The 14,071-nt window shown below is 40.9% G+C and overlaps 1 long non-coding RNA gene across 1 annotated transcript; it reads left to right on the top strand.

Moving 5' to 3' along the window:
• Nucleotides 1-6,178: 6,178 nt before the first annotated feature.
• LOC117285878 lies at nt 6,179-13,278 on the top strand. The gene is made up of 3 exons (XR_004516991.1): nt 6,179-6,410; nt 9,763-9,881; nt 12,536-13,278. It is a non-coding gene; the product is annotated as an uncharacterized LOC117285878 (long non-coding RNA).
• Nucleotides 13,279-14,071: the final 793 nt, after the last annotated feature.

Genomic DNA, 14,071 nt, shown 5'->3' with positions numbered 1-14,071 from the left:
ATATATTCTTCTATCCCATCAAAATATCTTCCAGCAAAGAGGCACTCTAACAAATACCCTTTTTCTACTAACAGAAAAAGTTCATGTATCCCAATGCTACAAGTTCAGTGTGACTATGGGAAGTGGCTTGAAAAGTTGTTGCGCCACACTAGCTATCCATTAAATGTTCATTCTTGTTATACGAGAAGACTGTGGGATGCATGCCTGTGTGATTTATTTCAATTAAATAATGTAATTTGATGCCTTCGTTATTTCTCTACATTTCCTATGTCTCGGTGCCCTAGTTAGGACTTCCAAAGAGTACACTGTGAAAGAGGAGGAGGCAAATAACTTACAGTGAAGAAACATGACAAATATCCACCTTGGCAAAGAGATCAACTAGCAGCAATTGTAACACGTTCTGTTGATATCCTTCATTTGACACAATAAGAATGGAGCTTTATTTTTATGATCCTATTGCTTTAAAACCCATAACCCCTATATAAGCATGAAAGAAAGAACAAAATCAAAATTGGAGGACTTTCTACAAAATACTTGATCAGTGCTCTTCAAAACCCTCAAGATTATAAAAGGAAAACAAAAATTTTGAGAAACTATTATGGTCTAGAAAAGCCTGATGAGTCATGATCAAAATATATCCTGGATGGGAAGTGAATCAGAAAAAGAATGTTAATAAAAGCCATCTATGACAAACAAATAGCCAACATCATACTAAATAGACAAAAATTGAAAGCTTTTACTCTAAAATCAGGGACAAGACAAGGATGTCCACTGTGACCACTGTTATTCAATAAAGTTCTGGAAACATTAGGTGGAGCAATGAGACAAGAGAAAGAAATAAAGGGAAGAAGGATAGGAAAGGAAGAAGTTAAACTATCATTATTTGCAGATGACATGATACTCTATTTAGAAGACTCCAAAAACTCCACCAAAATATTTCTAGATTTAATAACCAAATTCAGTAGCACAGCTGAATACAAAATCAACACTCAAAAATCAGCAACATTCCTGTATTCTATCAGAGAACCCTGAGGCAGGTTCTGACTTTCTGTTAGGTGGTACAATGCAAGGTGAGAAGAAAGACATAGACACAAAATTAAAGAGACAGAGATACGGGCAGCCAGGAGGACCAATGCTCAGTAAAACAAGGCTGAACAAGAAAAGGCCCTGGACACTGGAGCCGTCTATATTTATTGGGGACATCATAGTTAGATTGAGGTAAAGGGGCTACGTGGAGGGACTATGTGGAGTTACTATGGATACATTGCCGATGAAGGCAAGGCTTGTAAAGGAAGAGACAAAGCATTCTTGAATTAGAAACGGAACAGGCAAAATATAGGTTGTGGTTAATAATTAACCTTGTCTTTTTAGTGAAGAAGATTTTGACTCTGGGAATGGAATTTGGGTAAGAGTGACTTTGACTTTGGCATGTAGGCTTCAGCCAGACTTGTTTCTCAAAACAAGCCAACTACGAGGTTAACTCTTCACAGCCTACACTACTTTGCAGCCTACTTCGGGCATAATCAATAGGGTGGTTCCCCACAGTACACAAATCGAAAACTCACTGAGAGAATTGGGGAAACAACACCTTTTACGATAGCATGAAGAAAAAGAAATACCTAGGAATCAATCTAACTAAGAAAGTAAATGGCCTTTACATTGAAAACTATAGTACTCTGAAGAAGGAGATCAAAGAGGATATCAGGAAGTGGAAAGACATCCTTTGTTCTTGGGTGGGATGAAACAATATAGTGAAACAGCCATACTTCCAAAGTTGTTATACTGATGTAATGCATCCACAATCAAAATACCAATAACATGTTTCACAGAATTAGAGAAAGCAATCCTAAAATTTGGAAATGGAAGAATAGAAAAAGCAGTTCTGGGCAACAAAGGCAAGGTTGGAGGCATAACGTCCCCTCACTTGAAATTATACTACAGAGCTACTGCAACAAAAACAACATGGTACTGGCAAAATAAATAAATAAATAAATAAATAAATAAATAAATAAATAAATATAAATAAATAAATAAATAAATAAATAAAACAGACCAGAGAGTCAATGGAACAGATTAGAAGTTGCAGAAACAACAATATACTCAGCCACTTTAAATTTGACAAGAGCCAAACATCTTCACTAGAAGAAAGATAGCCTCTTTAATAAATGGTGCCAGAATAATTGACTTTCCACATGTCAAAGTTTAAAATTTTCACCATGCACTCAACTAAAATAAAACTGGATCAAAGATTTAAATATTAAAACATAAACACTAAAGCTACTGGAAGACAAAATAGACAGAACTCTTTAAGACACTGGTGTAGGCAAAGACTTTATGGACAAAACCCCAATCGCAAAGTAAATATCTGAAAGAACCAACAGCTAGGTTCACATCTTATTAAAAAGATTTTGTACCACAAAAGAAACCAACAACAGAGTGCAAAGATAACTGACAGTTTGTGAAAAAAAATTTTGCCAGCGGTTTCTCGAAGGACTAATATCTAGAATATATAAAGAACTTTTAAAAAGTCAGACCACCCAAATTTAAAGACCAATTTAAAAATGGATATGAAATGAATAGATACTTCTCAGATGAAGAAGTAGAAACAGGAAATAAATATATGAAAAAATGTTCAACATCACTGGTCATTTGAGAAATGCCAATTAATAAAGCACTGAGATTCCATCTCACTCCAGAAAGAATGGCTGCTATCAAGAAAGCAAGCAATAGCAAATGCTGGCCGGGGTGTGGGGAGAAAGGAACCCTTCTCCACTGTTGGTGGGAATATAAACTGGTGTAACCATTTGTGGAAACAAGTGTGGAGATTCCTCAAAAAATTAAAACTAGAGCTTTTAGAGCCTTCTTGGCACTCCCCCCACCAAAGAATCAACAGTGATATACGTGCACCCATGTTTATAGCAGCACAATTTGTAATAGCCAAATCTTGGAAACAGCCCAAATCCCTATCAACTGATGATTGGATAAACAAGATGTGGGTTTTAAAATATATATAATATAAAATATATATATATATGGAGTACTACTCAGCCATAAAGAAAGATAAGTGAGAGGCATTTGTAACTAAATGGATGGACCTTGAGGCTATATTCTTAAGTGAAATGAATCAGGTACACATATTCAAATGTCACGTGGTTTCTCTGGTGTGAGAAAGCGGAAGAACAAAGGAGGACCACAATATACAACAGATATTGGGAAACGTTCCAATGAGCCAAGAAACAAGAGAAAGGTGAGAGGAAAAGGAAATAAGGGACACAGGAAAAAGAACAGAAGGAAAACAAGAAACAAAAGAGAGAGGTATTAAAAGAGAAAAAGAATATTAGTTTAAGATGAAGAGGGCCGGAGATTTAGCTCATCATGCTGCCACCTGCCTCAGAAGGGCAAGATCCCGAGTTCAATCCTCAGTATCCTCCACAAGAAAAACCTAAGAGCCCAGCATGGTAAGTCATACACACCTGTAATTCCAGCACTCTGGGAGGCTGAAGCAGGAGAATCCTAAGTTCGAGTCCAGTATGGGCAATTTCACAAGTTAGCAAGACCTCATCTCAAAATGAAAAAAAAATTTTTAAAAAAAGGCTGGGGATATCACTCAGTTCGAAGTCCCTGGGTTTATTCCCCAATACCAAAAATTACAAAATAGAAATAAACAATTAATACTCAGAAAATCTGAAAAACATGGGGTTTTCATTATTCATATTGATTCCTCAGTTGTGACAAATACACGCACTGATGTAAGAGGTTTAAAAAAGGGAAAAATGAGCATAGGCCCTGTCTATGTTGCTCCCTAACTTTGTTGAATGCCTCGTGAGTAGATGACAAAGGGTACTTGGATAGACTACATTGTGAAGAATTAGAAGAAAACAGAGTAGTTATGTATCTATGAGATGGTGACAAAGTAACGCTGAATAAACAACCTCTTTTTTTCTCTCATGTATTTAATAATAATAGATTTTAAAAGTGCATAGCTCAGGCTGGGGATTTAGCTCAGTGATCCTGCTATCTGCCTCACAACTGCAGGGTCCTGAGTTCGAGTCCCCAGTACCAAACAAAAAAGTGTATAACTCTTGGAATAGAATACATGAATGTATCTGTACAAAATGCCTAGCATATAGCAGGTACTCAGTGATTGTTCTCATGCCTCACCTATATGAGGATTGTGGGCAAATTACTTAACCTGTTTATGGACTTCAAGGTACTTGTTACTCAACAAGGTACTTGTTATTTGCTATACAAAAAGTGTGGCTCCTACTGCCTTCTAACTGGATGATGCAATTTGTATCAGTGGGGAAATAAATCTCTACACTCTCTCCTTGCATTATAGACACTGGCAGGAGAAGGAAAGAGGAAAAATCCTTCCATTTCCTTACTGCTGATACAAGGTGAGTCTGAGGGTGAATAAACTTTTGTTCTAGCAGATGCGTTAATGAGAAGGTATTTTAAAAAATAGGCCTTGAATCCAATAGAGGGTGGAAAGTTCAGAACAGCTGAATATCCTGCATTAAAAACTGTGTGTGTGGGGTGGTGAGTGTATTTGTATCTGCCTGTCTGTCTGTCTTCCTGGGGGAATTTCTGAGCTAAAGACCAGGAGGTTATACTCTTTGGAGAAATATAACCAGCAAGTTTTCTATGGAAGCATACCCAATAACTTTTTGAATCAGAAAATGCCTGAAACTCTTTTTAAATTTGTTCTATAATAAAAACACCCTTCATCACTCCATTTTCCAAAAGTCTGCTAAACAGACGAGTGGCTGGGGTATGAAAGATTCTGGTGGAAATAAAAATCTTCATCATCTTCATCAGTACCAGTCCAAAGAAAGTTCAGAAATAGAAAGGATCACTGAATACCCACATCCTCAGGGAGTTTCAGGAAGTGGGAGCTGGGCATCACAGCTGGGTTTATTTTGACCAACTTGGGAGAATGGAAGGGCCAGCATTTTCCTAGGTGCATGGTGCTCTCACAGTTGCTTCCCACCCAGCCACAGTAGGAGGGACCAAGTGCACAACAGGATGTGCCTCAGCCTCATTTCCGGAAATGGGGTCATGTGCTGCAACTGCCAGGCCTAGGCACGTACACATCCTGAAATACAATGTCTCTGTTTTTTTTTTCCAGCTTTACTAAGATATAGTTAGTAAATAATAACTGTACCTGTTCAACATAAATGTGCCATTGTGATGCAAACATTGTGAAATGATTACTAAGATCAAACTAATGAACACGTCCATCTGCTCACCTAATTACTTCCTGTGTGTGTGTGGTAAGATTACTTAAGATCTGCTTTCAGGGAATTTCAAATATATAATGCATGATTAGTACCTGTAGTCACCACATGACACACTTAGGACTGCAAGTTTGAATCCCTTGACCAGCATCTTACCTTTCTAGAGGGGAGAACGGTGCCTTCCCGCTTCCCCACACCCCCAGACTATGGGGCTGCAAAGCGGAGACTGTGAGTTTCATCTTCTTCTAACCTGAACACTGAAGTCAGCTCATTTTTAAAATGTGCTCGCCTTAGTTTGGGTCTTCAATGTCCTCTTAGAGGCTCAGTCCCCAGCTTGGAACCACCGGTAAGGGAGGAAACTTGAAGAGGTGAGCAGTGTTCTGCCTACTGCGGGGAATGACCTTGAAGGAGATACGAAGATTCCAGCCCTCCTCTTCCTCTCTCTTCCATTTCCCTGCCACAGAGTGAACAGCTTTTGTCCCACCACACCCTCTACACTAGCAAACCTCCACTTGAATTGGTGAGTGCAACCTGGGTGTGGGGCTTTGGAAACAGCCTCAGCTGCCGCGGAGGTATAAGTAGGCTGAGAAGCCAGGTCTTGGGTCCAGCACCTTGTCTGCCTGGGGCTGGTTTTCTCCCTCTTGCTCTCACTGATGACGGTTGCTGGTTCCTCCTTTTCTCAAGGGAGGTCTTCTAGAACTATCTGATAAAATACAACCATAGAAATGAAGTGCTTTGAGGAACTGAAAGTGTGTTAGGACTATTAGGTTAGTATAGAAACATCTCTTGAATTGCATTTGGTTTTATGAGCCTTACTTGAGGTCATTTAACTTTCCTCTACAGCAGATTGAGTAATGAATAAATACAGAACAATGGTATGGCTTTATGGTGTCCTGGGAATAATGAGCTTTTGTTCCTTCTTCTACCAGCTCTTTTGGCAGTTTGTGGGGATGTAAAAAAAAAAGAAGGAGGCTCCGGCTGGCTTCTCCACTGGCTTACTTGGAATCAGCAAAGTGCATTCACCTGCCTGATCGCCTGCCACTCCCAGGGTGGGGCAGAAGATGAAGCAGCTCGGACATCAAGTACGAGGAGCAGATAGCAGGGCCTTCCTTGCAAGGCCATCTCGAAGCCTCTCCATCTCGGTTGGCCCCTCAGAAGCCGTCACTACTCAATGTAAGTAGAAACGAGAGGATACAGAAGGGCTTGGATTCTCTGAGGCTCACAATTCACCACAGACACTACTGTTTTCTGTCTATTGCTTGGCTCCTGGTTGAGCAGATGGTGCTTCTCTAGAAGTACCAGGGGCCCTGCTTTTCTGCTCATCTTCCTGCCCCTCATCCTATGCTTGGCATTTTTGCTAAAGTCCTTTTGGTTGTTATTTTTGGGCGGATGTGACCTTGCACATACAAGTGCATGCATACATGTACACTAACACATACCTAGCAGAGGCTCACACATACACCCTTATAAATAAGGAGGATGCCTTTTTATAATCTTTATGCACAACAATCTGTACTGCAAATGGACTTTTCGCAGCACTCATGAACCCTCTTATTGCCAATTGTGAGATCCCCTGGAATGTGCCAGACCTTCTGAAACTACCTGCTGCCATGGTTTTGGACTGAAAGGAAGGCTGAAAGGTTATTCAGTGTTCTTTCTCTGCATGTCTGGGTAATTCAGAAGACCATGCTGCTTTTCTGACTTGGTCTACTTACTCGCTACATGAGCTTAATGAAGGAAGGTTGCATTACCAGACACACAGAGTTGCAGTGGGAGTCCCTGAGTAATTAAGGAGAAAATGCTGAAATTACCAAAAATACACAATGGGGAGAGGACAGTCTTCATGAAGGGCTGTTTGGAAATGGAAAGCAAAGGAATCAAATTAGACTTCTATCTTACACCCCTCCAAAATAATTGCCAGCATGTTGGGCAACTGAGGCAGGAAGATTGCAAGTTTGAGCCCAGCCTGGGCAACTTAGTGAGACCCTGTTTTAAAATGTAAAAGGGGTTGGGATGTAGCTCCGTGTGAAGCCTCTGAGTTCAATCCCCAGGACTGCCAAAAAGTCAACTCAAAATAGACAACAGGCTTAAACCTAAAACCCAAAGCTGCAAAACTACTAGAATAAAAGGAAAAGCTTCGCGACATTGTTCTTGGAAACAATTTCATGGATGTGACATCAAAGCACAGGCAACAGAAACAAAAATAGGCAAGTGAAGCACAAACTGAAAAGCTTCTGCAGAGCAAAGGAAACAATTAAATGAATGGAAATGTGACCAATGTGATGGGAAGATATTTATAAACCATGCATAAGTGGTTAGTTCCCAAAAGATATAAGGAATTTCTGTAACACAAGAGCAAAAATACAACTAAGCTGTTTAAAAATGGGCAAAGGACCTGAATAAATATTTCTCCCAAGAAGACAGATAAATGCCAACAGGTATGGGAGAAGAGGCTCAGAATCACTGCCAGGAGGAAAGTGCAAACCAAAGCCACGCTGGGTTTGATATCCCAACTCCTGTTGGGATGGCTATTATAAAAAAAAGAAAGAAAAGGAAGAATATAAAATGAAAGAAAAGAAGAAAGAGAGAAGCTACAGAAAAATCAGAAGCCTTGTGCACGGTTGGTGGGGATGTAAAATAACATACAGAAAATGGTTCAGAGTCTCCTCAGAAAATTAAAAATAGGACGACTATGGGTATCTAAAATAATTAAAATTAGCATCTCCAAGGGGTATTGACTCTGCGTTCCTGCAGCATTATTCACAATAGCCAGAATATGGGAGCCGAAACGTCCATCGGGTATAGATACAACTAAACGGTATTCAGCCTAGAGAAGGGTGGCCTGGCATTTGGACAACATAGAGGAAGGCAAATGCCAAATGAAATACATCTGTTATGAAAGGATAAACACGCGTGTTTACATAAGTAAAGATATCAGTCAAACTGACAGAAGCAGAGAAAAGGATGCTGGTTGCCAGGGAGTTGGGGAGTTGTTATCCAGTGAGTATTAAATTATAGTTCCACTGACGAATAAATTCGGGAGATTAGCTATACCACATAATGCCCATGGATAGAATGAAGAATTGTGCACTTAAGATGAAAGACCAAGTGTTGTGTTATTAGTGCAAAAGCGAGAAAGAGAAAGAAACAGAAAGGGACACAGGGAAGCTCTTTTATGGAGGTGATAGAATGTTTAAGACCTTAGCTGTGGGTCTGTCAAGGGTGTTTGCATCTGCGCAAACTCATAAAATTGTGTACATCGAACGCGTGTGGGTTTTGGTATATCAAGTTTATTTCAATAAAGGTGCTTTATAAAAAGTGCTACACTGAAAGTACAGTGGGCCCAATGGAATTGAGAGCACCCCTCGGTCTTAAGTGCCCTATGCCTGGGAAGTTTGCTTTTGAAGGTCTGTACTTCTGCCTTCAGAAGCCGGCTCCTGAGCTCCTGCAGCTACTTTGCCTGATGGCTTCAAGAAGCAGGATAGCTGAAGGTGTGTAGATCTGGAGTGAATTTACTTGGTGACTGAGGATGAGAGGAAAAAAGAGTCCAGCCCTTTTGCGATGCGCTGGTGCACCCACTGAGATGGGTTTACTATTCCAGCATCCCCTGGGAGCCCAGGCTAAGTTTAATCTCCTGCTGGTTTGGCTTCCTGCCCGTCCCTATTCTGCCTCGCCTGTCACTCACCGGTTCCTCCTGGGGGCTCTTCCTATCTAATTCTCCGGTGCACCACTGTGTGTCAGAGTCTGCTCCCAGAACCTGACTTCAGCCACAGCTGTAACATGATAGGACAGTGTAATTCCTCCTGGCAACTCGGTGATTACAAAAACACATGCTTACTAAACATCTTCTTAGACACTGTTCAGTGCCTTTTATGGAAAACATGCACCATCTCATTTAATCCTTAATCCAACCCTTTGTAGATAAAGAAGAAGGGATTTAGGCAGATTAAGTAATTGTCCCAAGATTATATGGTGGCTTAGCAGTAATTAAAGACAAAGCCTGACTGGACCTAAAAGTCCTGCTTTGGTTTACAACGTCAAACTGAAGGTTTGGGGAGTATATTTCCCCCCACTTTTTGCTTATTTTTTTCCCTACTTTCAATTTTCTTCTTGTCCTCTTTCAATCATGTTAGCCCAAAGGCATGTCTGAGGAGAGAATCACGTTCTTCCAAAGGCAGATCAAAATCAAAAAGTCCACTCACAGCTTGCCAAGAACAAAGGCAGTGATTGATCTTTGGTTGCTGCTCCAAAAGGCAATCACACTAAAACCAATCCTGCCTCTACCCTGGGTGGAGAAAGCATCACTCACCATATATACTACTCTTCCTGGGAAACTGCTTGCTGCCTACAACTCAGGTGTGAGGAGTGAAGTGAGCAGCCCAAACAGGATGTCCTGACTAGGTTAGGAGGGAGGAGAGGACTAGGTTAGGGCGAGGGAGGAAATACCTGGCAGTATTTCTGTGGGATGCCAGAAGGCCAGGAATCTGAAGCTGACTTTGAATGCCTGTTGGTCATTTCATTACAGTTACGGCTCGCTGACGGTGATACACTGAGACGTGTGTTGAGAGGCAATTTTATTGTCTGGCAAGCATAACAGAAAATGATGAACATAAATCTACAGCCGACTACATGTTTGGCTATAAGGTAAAGCCTACTGCCTCTAGGGAAACTCTGCTTTGGTAACTAGTGTGTTATCGTACTGAATGCTGTAGGTAATTGTAGCCCAATAGTAACTATTCTTGTATCTTCACATATTTAAATAGGTGTGTTTACACCAGCATAACTACAAGCACATGAGTAATGAGTGTTGCTTTAGCAGTATCATGGTTATGAAGTTACTAGGGGATAGGAGCTTTTCAGTTTCACTATAATCTTACAGGGCTACCATTCTGTATATTGACAAGACACAGCATATGACTATATTTAATTTCACATGCAGTGTTTTAAGCATCTGCTAGATGATACATGCCAAACAGAAAGATGGGAAAGGCTCGGTTCCTGCTCTGGGAGTAATTGTAGTTTGTGGAGAGACATTCAGCAAAGCTGAATCCAACAAAGAGATTGGAGCACAAAAATGGAGGCCAGCAGGTCGGCCTTGGAGAGGCTCAAATGTAGAGAAGCACTTAAATTGCAGTGCAAGATGGTTGTGATTTGTTCAGACAGAAGTATTTGTAATCATAGGGCAAGTGAGTTGGAAGGTCAGAGGTATCTCAGGTGATGGGGAAGAGATTCAGGAAAGGTGCAGAGGTATTGGAATGCAGACATTATTCTATGAATGGCCCAGAGGAGCTGGAGCTGCTATGATGGACGATGGTAAGAGAGGTGGCCATGGTTTATTCAAACTTTATTGTGTGCCTTCTGTGTATTACATAGATGTAAATGCTGCAAAAGATAGCAGAGATGAATAGACATAGCTTCTTGCCCCTTTGTTCCTCACGAGTGAAAGAAACAGACAAAGAGATAGCTACAGAAATGTGAAATATGTTATGAGGTAGCCACAAGGACATGGATCCAACAGAGCCAGGAACACTTCATGGAAGAGGGGGCACTTGAATTACGCCTCATAGCTAACAAGGAGCAGTAAGGTTGGAAGGGGGTTGGGCCAATGATGGAGCATTTTATATCAAACGAGGGAGTCTGGACTTGGTCTATTAGAGAAGATCAGAATCAATGCCTGTTTGGGTACAGTAAGGGGAGAGGGAGTCACTGTTAGACCCTTGAGTAACAGGCTAAACATGTGGTGGCCCTCCAGTCTCCAGCTCCTTCTACAAGTTCGCTGATGTGGCTCTACCCTGTTTTCAGATAGAGATCCTGCTGCTCTGGCTAATTCACGGATTTATTTTCATCACTGTGACTTGGTGCCTCTAAGATGTTAATGTCACAGGGGGCTGGAGCAGGGTTCAGAGGGAGGCAGAGAAAGGTTGGCAGTACACTCTCGCACCGCGTCCTCTCGCTCAATGTTCCTCAACAGAAGAGGGAATGGACGGGAGCGCTGATTGCTGGTGCAGTCACTATGGCCATGTGCCAGCTCCCGTTGTTTATGAAGTGCCCGAATGGATTAGAGGCACCTTTGAAAGTGCCTGCTCCAGAGAAGAGGTAGTGAAACATGTCTCGATTGTCTGCCTCTGAGGAGCCTGCTTCCAAATGGGCACAAGCAGGGTTTAGGAGGCCGAGTTTCAAAGGCACACCGGCCTTTCCACAGAGAGAAAGGAGACGGGAGGAACACTCAAGCCCTGCCTGGATCTCTCCCACTAATGCCAGGCAGCTGTCCCTAAGCCCTCCCCCAGGCAACCCACAAAGCAAGGGCTTTGCTTTGAAACTAAGCCTGCTACAAATATACATATATATCTATTTATAGAGGCAACAAAATAATGCTGTCCCCTTGTTTCACATCCTTTTACTAGTCCCACCTTTGGAGACTCTTTGGAACTCTTAGAATAACCCATCTTTCCTACTTTGCTTCAGTGACTCGTATTTGGCCTTTCTCAAAAAATAAATAAATAAATAAAGTTAGATTTGGCGTTAATCGGCGCCACAGAGTTGCTTAGGGACCCAAGCATCTTCTATATGGTAGTTCTTCCATCTGCGAGGATCTCAAGTGCTGCAGAAGATCCTCATCATCCAGTGGGCAGATGAAGGGACAGGCAGTGCAAGAGGGGTTTCAAGGGAGGTCTGGGGGTCTGGTTAGACATATCCAAGCTTTACACAAACATGTCATTGGTGGAGTTCAGTCACACAACTCCAGCTAATTGCAAAGGGTGCTGAAAGACAGAGTCCTGTTAGGTACCCAGGGAGAAGAGCAGATGGCTTTGGTGAGCCTCTAGCCAATCTGTGCCACACTGTTTGTTTTTGTTTTTTTTTGGGGGGGTTTTAATTTTATTGGTACAGTTTAGGTATAGAGTAGAATAACATTCATCATTGGAAATTTGTACCTTTACATAATCTATGTTGGTTCTTATTTTTTCCCCATTCCCCTGCCCTCCCTTCAACCCCTGTTTAGGCTTGATTTTTGGAAGAGTAATTCAAAATTCAAAGTATTTATGGCTATTAATATATATTAGGGCACCATCCCATTACCTATGTGGTCATTTAACAAATATATGAGGGTGTACTATGCTATAGGTACACACTAGGCCACAACACAGAACAGAACATATACTTTCAATTGTAGCAAGGAGGATAGGCAATCAGCCAAGCTGTCTGTTATATGCTCTCTTGTTTTACTCTTGAATGTTTTCATGTACGCAAATCCCTATCCAAGGTCTGGATGCTCCGAGAGCTACATATTTCTGTTGCAGTGCCTACCTCAGTGCTGAGCACATGGAATCCAGAGTGTTACAGGTTCAATACATGATGCCACCTATTATCAAATATACTTCATGAACCAAGATCTGAGAGGTAAGATGACTGACCAAAGATCTACAGAAATCCCGAGACAAAATAACTCAAGGTAAGCACCCAAGTGAAGTAGAGAAGACATCAAACAATGGTTCTCCAAGGAAAGGAAAGATGCTTTCTGAGCATAGGAAGGGCTCTCCTGCCTTCACTGTGTTCTTAGGATAATAAAACACAAATATTGTACTGACTCACACGAAGAGGATTTATGGCCAGTGCCAGCACCGTGCCGTGATGGTTTCCATTATAGACAAGAGAAATGATAAATTTCCCACTCAAGCTAATACTAGGAACAAAGTGAATTTATTCCTGTGAAGGTGACTTGGAAAAGTTCAGCTCACAAAAGGGGCAATTCTTTGTTTTGCTTCCATTTTAAAAATGTAATTTATTTTTATGTACAGTGCTGCTTGTTTTATGTTACTGGGCTTCCTTTTTTTTTCCCCTCAATAAAGCTTGAGAAGAGAGCCTGCTCTCTACAGGGGATTTGCACCCCCAACCCCGTTCTCATATTGCTCAACACCTGTTGGGCAGCTGCTGTGTTCTCCACAAGCACTGGCTGCATCTGCAAGGACTGAATTCTAACAATATGGAAAGTTGGTGATACACTTAAGGGATTTCCAATGTGAACTTAACTCTAATAGATTGCTGGAACCACACTCTCATATTTCCTAGGTACTTCTGTGGTCTCCATTAAGGAGCAATAAAAATATCAGAGCTACTGAGTTCACTGGTAATGCAGCTATGAATCTTTATTTACATCTGTATGTAACCACATAAATACAATACTTCTATATAGCTTTCTGTGTGTGAGTATGCATGCTTATGTAACTTCATATCTATGGCTGCAAGATGTAATAAGGTTTCTTAGTAGTTGTATTACAGTAACAGCTAACACTGAATGTGTAGGTGACAGGCCTTATTCTCAGTATGTTGTATTCAGTGATGCAGTCAAACCTCAAACAACCTTAACAGGTAGCTACTATTATAATCCCTATGTTATAGAGGAGGAAAATAAACCTCAGAGGGGGTAAGCAGCTTGCCTCAGTCCACAAAGCTCATAAATGGCAAAGCCAAGATTTCAGACTGCGTGTGTGGATTCTTATTCCCTGATCTTAACTGGTCTGTAATACCTACGTGTAATTTATTCTAATAGATTTATTAAACTACCTCCTTAGTACAAATGAGATCACTCTACTTTTAATGTGCAACAAACCACTGGGATAAGTAGGCAAACCTTATCAGAGTCACTGTTAATATTAATAAAGTTTTCCCATAATAAAAGTGACACTCACAAAGTTAAGTGACATTTTAAAGTTCATGCAGTTGCTAAGTGTGGGAGCAAGAGCATTCTGCACTTTTGTTTCATATATACATACATATATATATATATGGTATAAAATATACACATATGTATGGTATAAAATATGGGGTATATGATA

Source organism: Fukomys damarensis, unplaced genomic scaffold (genome assembly GCF_012274545.1).
Source record: "Fukomys damarensis isolate Sample0158 unplaced genomic scaffold, DMR_v1.0_HiC HiC_scaffold_13, whole genome shotgun sequence".
Taxonomy (NCBI): Eukaryota; Metazoa; Chordata; class Mammalia; order Rodentia; family Bathyergidae; genus Fukomys; species Fukomys damarensis.
This window is presented reverse-complemented; position numbering and strand designations above follow the sequence as displayed.